The sequence below is a fragment of the Pieris brassicae genome, chromosome Z, assembly GCF_905147105.1.
Source record: "Pieris brassicae chromosome Z, ilPieBrab1.1, whole genome shotgun sequence".
NCBI lineage: Eukaryota > Metazoa > Arthropoda > Insecta > Lepidoptera > Pieridae > Pieris > Pieris brassicae.
Genome location: NC_059680.1, coordinates 954883 through 964726, shown reverse-complemented (window position 1 = coordinate 964726; position 9844 = coordinate 954883). Strand labels below are relative to the sequence as shown.

The following is a 9844-nucleotide window of genomic DNA, read 5'->3' as shown; positions in this document are numbered from 1 at the left end:
GATTTAATTATTATAAACTTAAGAGGAAAATGTGGAAAACGCTATCTAGTCGTGTGAAATCTAGACTTAAATATTTCATTTGGAACAGCGCTACCTGTGCAAGAATGTAGGCTTTAACTGAACGTTTTGCGGGAACCAAAATATATATCGACGCCAGACTACAGACCACATTACGCTAACTATAAGCAGAAGAAGTTATTAGCAGTATTCACTATTTTTATTAAACATTTACCACAATTTCAGCGCATTTTTATTTAATTTTTTATTTTGACTGTTATACATATTTTATTTCATCTGATCAACTGACATTTGAAAATGGCGCCAAATCTGAAACATATTTATTTTTAAGGGTTTTTACCAGATGGTTGATATAAGAAGATGGACAGATAAGAAATTAAAATTATTACGATTGAATGGTGTTTAAATGTGTATAGAGGAGACAGTTTTTATTATACATTAATAAAGAGCAATGTGTTATTGCGCGAAACGTATGTGTTTGGAAATAAAAAATAATTATTAAGAGATCTTTTCAAAGAGTTACAGTGCACAGAAATATGTTTTGCTATTTTGTTGATTTTACCATCTCTTACCGGGTCCGATAACTTGATAATCAAGTTAAGTATTCAGTCTCTATCGAAGTGAAAAATGTTCATGAGTTAAATTAATTAAAAGTCAGAGAATTCACTTGCACATTAACCAACGAACGACATGGCTTACGCTTGAAAAATCCAGGCAGAGCTGATCTATCTAGGGCTGAAGGAATATTTTTTTAATACAGTTCCACACTCGGGCTTTTTCTTTACCTTTCCGCACTCGTGCGTTCCCATAACCATTCTTTTCTCTGTTAAATCAATGTATATTAAAAAGAAAAAAACTACCCACGAAGGTTTTACAAAAAAAATCATAGAAGTTTTTATGTTTCATGCAAATATTTCTGAAAAGAAGCTACTAATTTGTTTCAATATCAGATTTAATGATTTGATTCAATGGGTTATGTTAGGTTTCATTTCATTTCATCTCATTAAATTTCATTTAATATCAATAAAAAATTCTTCTGAAGACTTGGCTGTATGGTCATAGTTCCCTTTGCCTTCCCAGAATGGGTGAAGAAACCAAAAAAAAATCTCTGCTTATATTCTTTTACGGTTGGCGCCATTTTCCAAAAATGTTCTTACGAGTTTAGTTTTTTTTTTTTTGCACAAAATGAGTAATTTAGACGATATTTTATTTGAATTAAAACCACTCGAACCCAGTATAATTGCACAAAATGCTTCGGAAAACATTTTACCGGAAAAGTCAAAAAGTTGCTACGACGAATTTACTGTGTGGAGAGAAGAGAAAAACGCAAATAGTTTTACTAAATCGTTTAATTTTTTCAGTACTTAATAGTTGTTCAGTACACGTGCGGAACCGTAATTGCAACTTGTTCCTCCTACTTGTTCCCTCACCTTCGGCTACGCCTCGGCTCGCGTAGACATTTGTCAGCATACTTTACAATGACAGGCTTTCCGCACTTGTAATAAGATATACTATTGCCTTTTATCTTTTTTGACATAGAACACGGGGCAACTGAAAGGAGGCTCAATGGACATGGACACTCAATGCCACAGGACTCGGTGAATTGCCTGGCTATTAAGTATTGGTACGCTCTTTTTTTGAAGAACTCTTAAGGGTGGAATTACATATGCTCGACGTCCGATGATGAAACTCAGCTGCAGGTATTAATCCGAACAACTCTGACCACTCTTCTTGGTAAATCCGGTAGAAGATGCCATCTATATTATTATTAATCTTTATTCTTCATATATGTCTTTATTATCTACACAAATTCACAGCTAACACATAAATACATACTTGAAAATGGTTACATGTTTATGTTACACCAATTTTACAGAAGTCTGTGAAGTGATGTATAATTATTAATTAACAATGGTAAATTGCTATGATTGAAGCAGATATTAAGTATCCACTCCCATATTTAGACCACGGTCTGAGCAGGAGAAAAAATCGAGATTTTTGTGTTGGTATTGGTGGCAGGTAGGTACAAAATTTGTTGGGAAAAACAGAAAATTTTCGTAATAATTTATACTCTTAATATGTGATGGATTTTGACATATAGGAGTCATAGTATTGCCTCAATTAACCCAACAGTCGCTAAATACTTTTCGGAACTCACACAAAATGAGGTAAATCTCACAGAAGATTTCTTTTTCTATACAATAACAGTCTTTCCATAAGGCCTTTATAATTTCACTAATAATAGGGACACGCTAAAGAGATTTACATTGAGAAAAGTCTGAAAGGCCGGCGACGCACTTGCGAGCTGTCTGGACTCACATCCATGGGCAACACTTAAAAGCAGGTGAGTCTCCTGCCCGTTTGTCTCCAATTACATAAAAAAATAACTAAACAGCGAAGTCTATTAGTTATTGAAAAAGTATCAATCACTAAACGCAGTTTCTTCGCCCAATGCTTTTTCTCCTTACCATTTATCTTTAAACACTTTAAAATAAAAACAACAATCTTAAACAACATCTCAACCTGTTGCAACGGAAAGTATTATTCTTGTGCATCAGTTAATTACTATATTTATATAGAAATTATTATTTATTTATTTATAAAATCTAGAACTACGTGTATGCATGAATGCATAAAATTGTACGACACACATACACAATTAAATTAGAACATAATCAAGCTAGCAAACACAAAAATAACTAAATAGAATCTTAATCCTCATGAAGAGCATGATAAACAAAGTTGTAAGTTGGAAGATTGTTTATATATTTTTGTATCAATATTCTCATTAATGTTAGTAATTAACTTGGTGCACGGCCGGGGATCGATCCTACGACCTCAGGGATGAGAGTTGTACGCTGAAGCCACTAGGCGAATATAGCTCTCGGACTGCAGATAAATTTATTCCTTGAACTCGGAAAAGTTTTTATGGAGAAAAAAATCTATAGGTTAAGTAAAGTTACTGAAACGCAATTCTCGGGGAAAAATACTAATTTATTGTTTTCTTCAGGATTTTTGTCCAAAAGAGGGTCGAATTAGTTACCACCGCGATGTTGAGACCGAAGTCTCGCGCAATCATTTTCTTATATTAGAATGTTTAAATCATATTGTTGATGAGTACTTAGAGCGGCTATCTCACCAACACCGCTTTCGGCTGTAGCTATGGACCCTCCGGTGATTGTCACGAAAAACTTGAACACATCCCTCAGAAAAACCTGCAATCAAATCACGTTATTGTAAACAAAATGGCCGATTGGGAACGATTTTAATATTTTTTATCGATAAATTGATCTAGTTAATATTGAATATTTTAGAAATATAAGCATTTTATTATAAACTTAAGAGGAAAATGTGGAAAACGCTATCTAGTCGTGTGAAACCTAGACTTTTTCATTTGGAATAGCGCTACCTGTGTAAGAATGTAGGTTTTAACTGAACGTTTTGCGGGAACCAAAAATTTATGGACGCAGACTACAGACCACATTAAAACAACAAACCACCACAAAAATGGCGCCAAATCTGACACATACTTATTTTTAAGTGTTTTTATTTGACAATGTGATGACTATAACCCCTAGATGGGGCAGAGGTGTCCTTATTATTTATTATTCATTATTTATTCTGTCTTTTAGGGCTTCTACTTTTTCTGTCTTCTTCTCCCAAACTTTCCTCCAACATTTCTTTGACCTTCGCTAGTCCGCGTTCTTTGTATTGTACTTCCTTGTGCCACTGCGGCCTATAGTTGTGATTGTTTAATCGCAAAGTATACTTAATATGCTTATTCATTGAATATTGATGGATCTAATATTTTTAGTTAAACCTACTGAACTGCAAGTGCGACTTCTTTTACGTCACGTCGTTGGATCCTTTTCCTTCATCGTCATCGACGAACTGCGATTATTTCGGCGATGCCGATTTATAAAGTTATTGTGTTTAACATTTTGAATAGTTACTTCTCTAAAATAAAATACATGTAATACTTCTGAATGTTTCGAATTGTTCAACACGTTCCTGAATATCATTTTTGCAGCTCTCGGTCGAGTATTTTTTTCGTACCCTATTTGTAAAACAATCTTGATAAGGCTTGTTATAAGACATTCTATCACAGACAGCTAACTCAATACACTTATTGAAACACTCGGGTGGTGTCATTAACTATCGCAACTTAAAACTTCTCTTCTACAACTAAGCAGTCAGCGGAGAAAAGCTGCTCAAAGATACCAAAAGATCCAACAACAGGGCGTGAAAGCCGGCACCAGAAAATTCTACAAATGTTAATAAATTTAGGTACGGTCTAAAGTATATATAAAGGCAAACTAAGTAACGGTATCATAGTCAAATATGATGCCCATAGTTTCTGCCGATCTTGTTTTTACCTGATAGAATAGAACTACATGCAAGACATAATGAAGCCTTTCCCTTCAATACTTAGAAAATACTGAATCCCCTGTCTCAATAAGCTTATTTTGAATTAGGTTTTGTTCATTATTCAATACCATGCAGATGCTTTCATGACTCCGGACATTCTGTCAAATAGGATTTATATTACTTTAACCACGGAGTATTTTCTAACTAGTTTTATACCTTTTCTAGTAGAAATCTGGAATTAGCTTTCAGAACAAAAATTACATTAGGTCAGACAGCTCAACACATTGCATTTAAGACAACGAAGCCAAACCAAAACATTGCTTAAAATAAAAAATGGAAATTATAATGTTAATGACAATAGTTACTGTTTAGTTAGCTATATCTTTATTATCTACACAAATTCACAGCTAACAAATAAATACATACTTGAAAATGGTTACATGTTTGTGTTACACAAATTTTATAGTAGTCTGTGAAATGATGTTTAATTATTAGAACAATGGTACGTTGCTATGATCGAAGCAGATATTAAGTATCCACTCCCATATTTAGACATATTTTTGCGTTGGTATTGGTAGGGAAAATGTATTGGGAAAAACAGAAAATTTTCGTAATAAAGTATTTTTATACATAATTGTCCGATGATACCAGATTAGCTAGACTTGAGTTCATTTCCATGACTTGACATGCCCTAGACATGCGTCTCTAAATTTGTGATGGATTTTGACATAGAGGAGACATAGTAATGCCTCTATCGATTCAATAGCTGCAAAACACTTTTCTTAACTCACACAAAAAGACGTAAATCTCACAGAAGATGTCTTTTCCTATACAATAGCAGTCTTTCCATGAGGCCTTTGTAATTCCACTAATAATAATAATTTATTGCAAGAAAATGGTACAATAGGAAGTTCGCATATTCTGCCACACACAATGGCGCGCAAATTTGTCTTTAAAGGAGTTTTACATTATTAGTCATATGAATTGGTTAATTCTTATATTATATATATCGTACATATCAATCAAATGTTATTAAATTTATATTAACTACAGTGTCTAACTGACTCTAGTTGGAAGATCTTTTTATTCATTTGGTTAATTATTGTATACCTTAAGCCATACAAAAGGTGTTTTTCCTAAACAGTTCTGTTGTAATTCTTGTTAGGGCACGGAAATTATACACACACAGTATCCGTAATAAAGAAATATATTCACTGTTTAACTTGGAAGTGATATGTCTGCTTCCTACCACGATACAAATTGGAATGAATCAGAAATGACCTGGAGCAGAGTGAGGTAAAGACAATTTGGCGCCTCGACAAGATGGCGGCTCGATCGCTCATTCAAATGACAGGAAATAGTCAATACAATGATTAATTTTTGCAATCTTACTCAAATAAATCAACACGCCCCCTCAAAAATTAATTCTTGTACAAATCAAATGCCTAAACAGAACTATATAACTTCCAAGCGAGTCTGGGAAAATACAAAAATAATGATCCAACATTTGTTGCTCGGATAAGGGAAAACCCAGAAAAACCTTATCAGATCATTTCATCATCTTAAATTCGATACATTATATACATTAGATATAATTATCAGAACACAATGAGTATAACAGAATAATTAAATTAACAACAAATAGTAGCCAACTCATTAAATATTATTATTGTAAACCCATGTTTCTCCTCATTTCATGAAACGTAACCGCTGGTAATGGTTTTGTTAACGCATCTGCAAGTTGTTGACCTGTGGGAATGTAATTTAGCTTTATTACATTTTTCTCTATTTGTTCCCTAGAAAAATGATATTTAATATCTATATGTTTTGTCCGCTTATGATTAGTCGGATTATTTGCTATGCTTATACAGCTGTTATTGTCTTCATATATAACAATAGGAGTGGATATATCAATATGAATACTCCTTGCCAAAGATTTAAGCCATAAAGCCTCTCTAACGGCTTCATATAAGGCCATATACTCAGCCTCTGTGGAGGAGGCTGCTACTGACTATTGTTTCTTTGTTGTCCAGGTTATTGAACAATGTTCAAACAATTTAAATATATACCCGGTTGTACTCTTTCTATCATTTACATCATTACCTCCCCAATCGGAGTCCACATACCCAGTTAAGATGTTATTATATTCACACCTTTTATAACATAATTTAAAATCAGTTGTGCCTTTTAAATATCTAAGCACTCTTTTGAGGCATTGCCACAATTCTTTATTATTTTTATTTGTGTACCTACTTAATATATTAACGCTAGTGCTTAAGTCAGGTCGAGTACATAACATTATATACATTAGACAACCAATTAAATTGCGACATGGAGCAGTGTAATTTTTTTCTGAGTTTAGTGCTTCATAATTGAGTTTACTATCCATAGGAGTAGTTGCAGGTTTTTGTTGCAATCCTGCATGCAAAATTTATTTAAAACTGTTTTAATATAAGCACTTTGATCTAACATTATCATATCATCGCAACGAGTTATTTTAATTCCAAGAAATAATTTAATTTCATGTAAATCTGTCATTTTAAATTTACTCATTAAATATATTTTAAAACTGTTTATTGTATTTACATTAGCACTCACTATTATCAAATCATCAACATAAAGTACCACATATATATTTTTCTGTATATCTCCTTTATTTAGTATATAAATACATCTATCTACTGATGAATTCTGAAAACCCTCCCGCCTAAGAGACTGTTCAAAAATTTCAAACCAGCATCTAGCGGCTTGCTTTAGCCCATATAATGCTTTATTTAATTTACACACATAACCATTTTTGCAAGACACCCCTTCTGGAATTTTCATATATATTTCTTCCTGTAGTACCCCATTAAGAAATGCAGTTTTTACGTCCATGTTGATTTACAAGTAAATTATATTGATTAGCAAAAGCAATAATAAATCTAAAACTAGCTATTCTTGCAACAGGTGCAAAAGTCTCATTATAGTCTATGAGATATTCCTGGCTAAAACCCCTAGCAACGAGTCTAGCTTTATAGCGTAAAGGCTTTCCGAATTCATCATTTTTTATATTAAAAATCCATTTGCAATCTATAATCTTTTTGTTATCTGGCCGTGGTACTAAAGTCCATGTTTTATTTAAAAATATAGAATTTAATTCTTCTTTAATTGCATCTTCCCAATGAGCTCTATCGTCTCGTGTTTTAAACTCTTGAAACGAATTTGGTATTTTACACAAAATTGAACTAGCACACATAAGGTTATCATCGATTTCTTTATAAGAAATAGGGGGACGACTTTTAAGCCTATCACTCCTACGTGGTTCAATACAACTTGTTGTGTCCTCATTATTTACGACCACTGAAAGATCATCAGAATGTGCATTTGGTTGTTCAAATTCGACGATGTCATGGTTAGTTTTGCGAATTTTCTGAGGAACTTCATAATCATCAGATTTACAGGTATCTGATTTATATCTGTCAGTATTTTGAGACTTCATTGACTTTGAAATGTTGTCAATGTTAACATTATCATGAGAATTTACTATATTCTCTTCAGGTCGCAACGCAGGCCTGGATTGAAGAAAATTTGTCTCATCTACTATGACATCTCTGACAGTAATAAATTTTTCGCATTCAGGATGCCAAACTTTATAACCGTTTGGTTCGTATCCCACAAGAATACCTTTCCATGACTTAACATCGAATTTTGTCTTATGTAACTTATCATGCACATAAACTGTTGAACCAAAAACTTTTAAATATTTTATTTGTGGTTTTTTGTTATGCCACATTTCAAATAGTGTTTTGGATAATTTTAAAGCATTTGTCGGGGTTAAATTAATCAAATACACAGCAGTTAAAACAGCTTCACCCCAAAATAATTTTGAAAGATTTGCACCATTTATCATACAACGAGCTTTCTCAGTTATAGTTCTTACCATTCGCTCCGAAACACCATTTAATTGTGGCATTCTTGGAATAGTTAAATGATAAGTTATTCCTTTTTCAACACAATATTTTTTCATTTCAGTAGATAAATATTCTCCACCGTTATCGCAATATAAATAAACTAGTTTTAAATTAAACTTCGCTTCGCTTTTTGACACAAAATCTTTGAAAACAGAGAACACATCTGATTTATGTGTTAATAGATACACAACACAGTAGTGAGTATATTGGTCAACAAACAAAACAAAATAGTTTTTGTTATTTATTGTTGAAGGAGTGATAGGACCACAAACGTCGGTGTGGACAATATATAACGGTCGTTCAATATAACTTTTGTCCTTGCTGTGATTAAATGGTAGCCTACTCTGTTTCCCATAAATACAAGATTCGCATAAATTATCATTTGTTATCACTTTGTCAATTAAATTAATGTCAAAAATCATTTTATTATTTTTTAATTGCAAAAACTTATTTTTACTTATGTGCCCTAGGCGCTGATGCCATAAATCGTAATTATTACATGTAACATTACATGCCTGGGAAACAGGGCAGCTCACATTTAAATATACTTCAAAATCTAAAGTAATTAAATTATTAACTGACTTACCTCTCATAATTGTTTTACCTTGCTTACATATGCGGGTACCTCTGTGATCAAATATGACAGTAGCTCCAGCCTGTTGCAACTTCGAAACAGATAGCAAGTTGTAGGGCGCCTCGGGGCAGAAAAGAACGTCTTCTAGTATTCCTCGAACACCCATATTGCTGCTGACATGTAGTGTTCCTTTTTTCTTAGCTAAAATATATTCACCGCTTTTAGCAACTGAAATTTTTATAGGAATAGGCAAATCAATCAAATAACTAAACAAATCTTCCCTGTTTATAATATGGTCAGATGCTCCTGAGTACAATAAAAATGTTATTTGGCTTGCGGTTGCACCCGAATTGTAGTCACCAGCCATGAAAGCAAAACCAGACGCGTCAGCTGATGATGTGGATGGCTGATTAATATCAACGTCAACTGTCTGCACTGTTCTCGGCCTATACGTAGTTTTTTTTATGATTTATTCGCCTTATTTTCAGTAGAAACTTAAAGTACTTTAACACTTGTGTCATTATATTCGTTCTTTAATTTGACCTCATGGTCAAGGAGTCTTGTTTTAACAAATGCTAAAGTCAAATTATCTTCCGATAAAGTTTCAATGGCAGTTATAACACCGTCATATGTTGCGGGTAGCGTTAACAGTAAGTGGGCGACTTTGTCGTTTTCTTCGAGTTTAGCGCCAGCCGCGAGTAATTCCGTGATTAAATCATCAAACAGAGAAAAATGTTTTATCAAACTAACATCACTTTGTAATTTCAAGACCAACACCATCACTTTGTAATGTCTTCTTTTGCAAATCCAAGGTATGAATCGGATAAATATTCAACGATTATACTTTTTGCGATTCGGTTATTTTTTTCCCATGAGCTATCTCTGATAATTGGGTCACTCTCAATCACTTTCAACACATTTATTTCACTCA

At 33.2% G+C, this 9844-nt stretch overlaps 1 long non-coding RNA gene across 1 annotated transcript; it reads right to left on the bottom strand.

Moving 5' to 3' along the window:
• Positions 1-5575: 5575 nt before the first annotated feature.
• Positions 5576-9050, bottom strand: LOC123718989. The gene is made up of 2 exons (XR_006755084.1): positions 8944-9050; positions 5576-6135 (listed from the first exon to the last, which is right to left on the bottom strand). It is a non-coding gene; the product is annotated as an uncharacterized LOC123718989 (long non-coding RNA).
• Between the last annotated feature and the right edge of the window lie 794 nt (positions 9051-9844).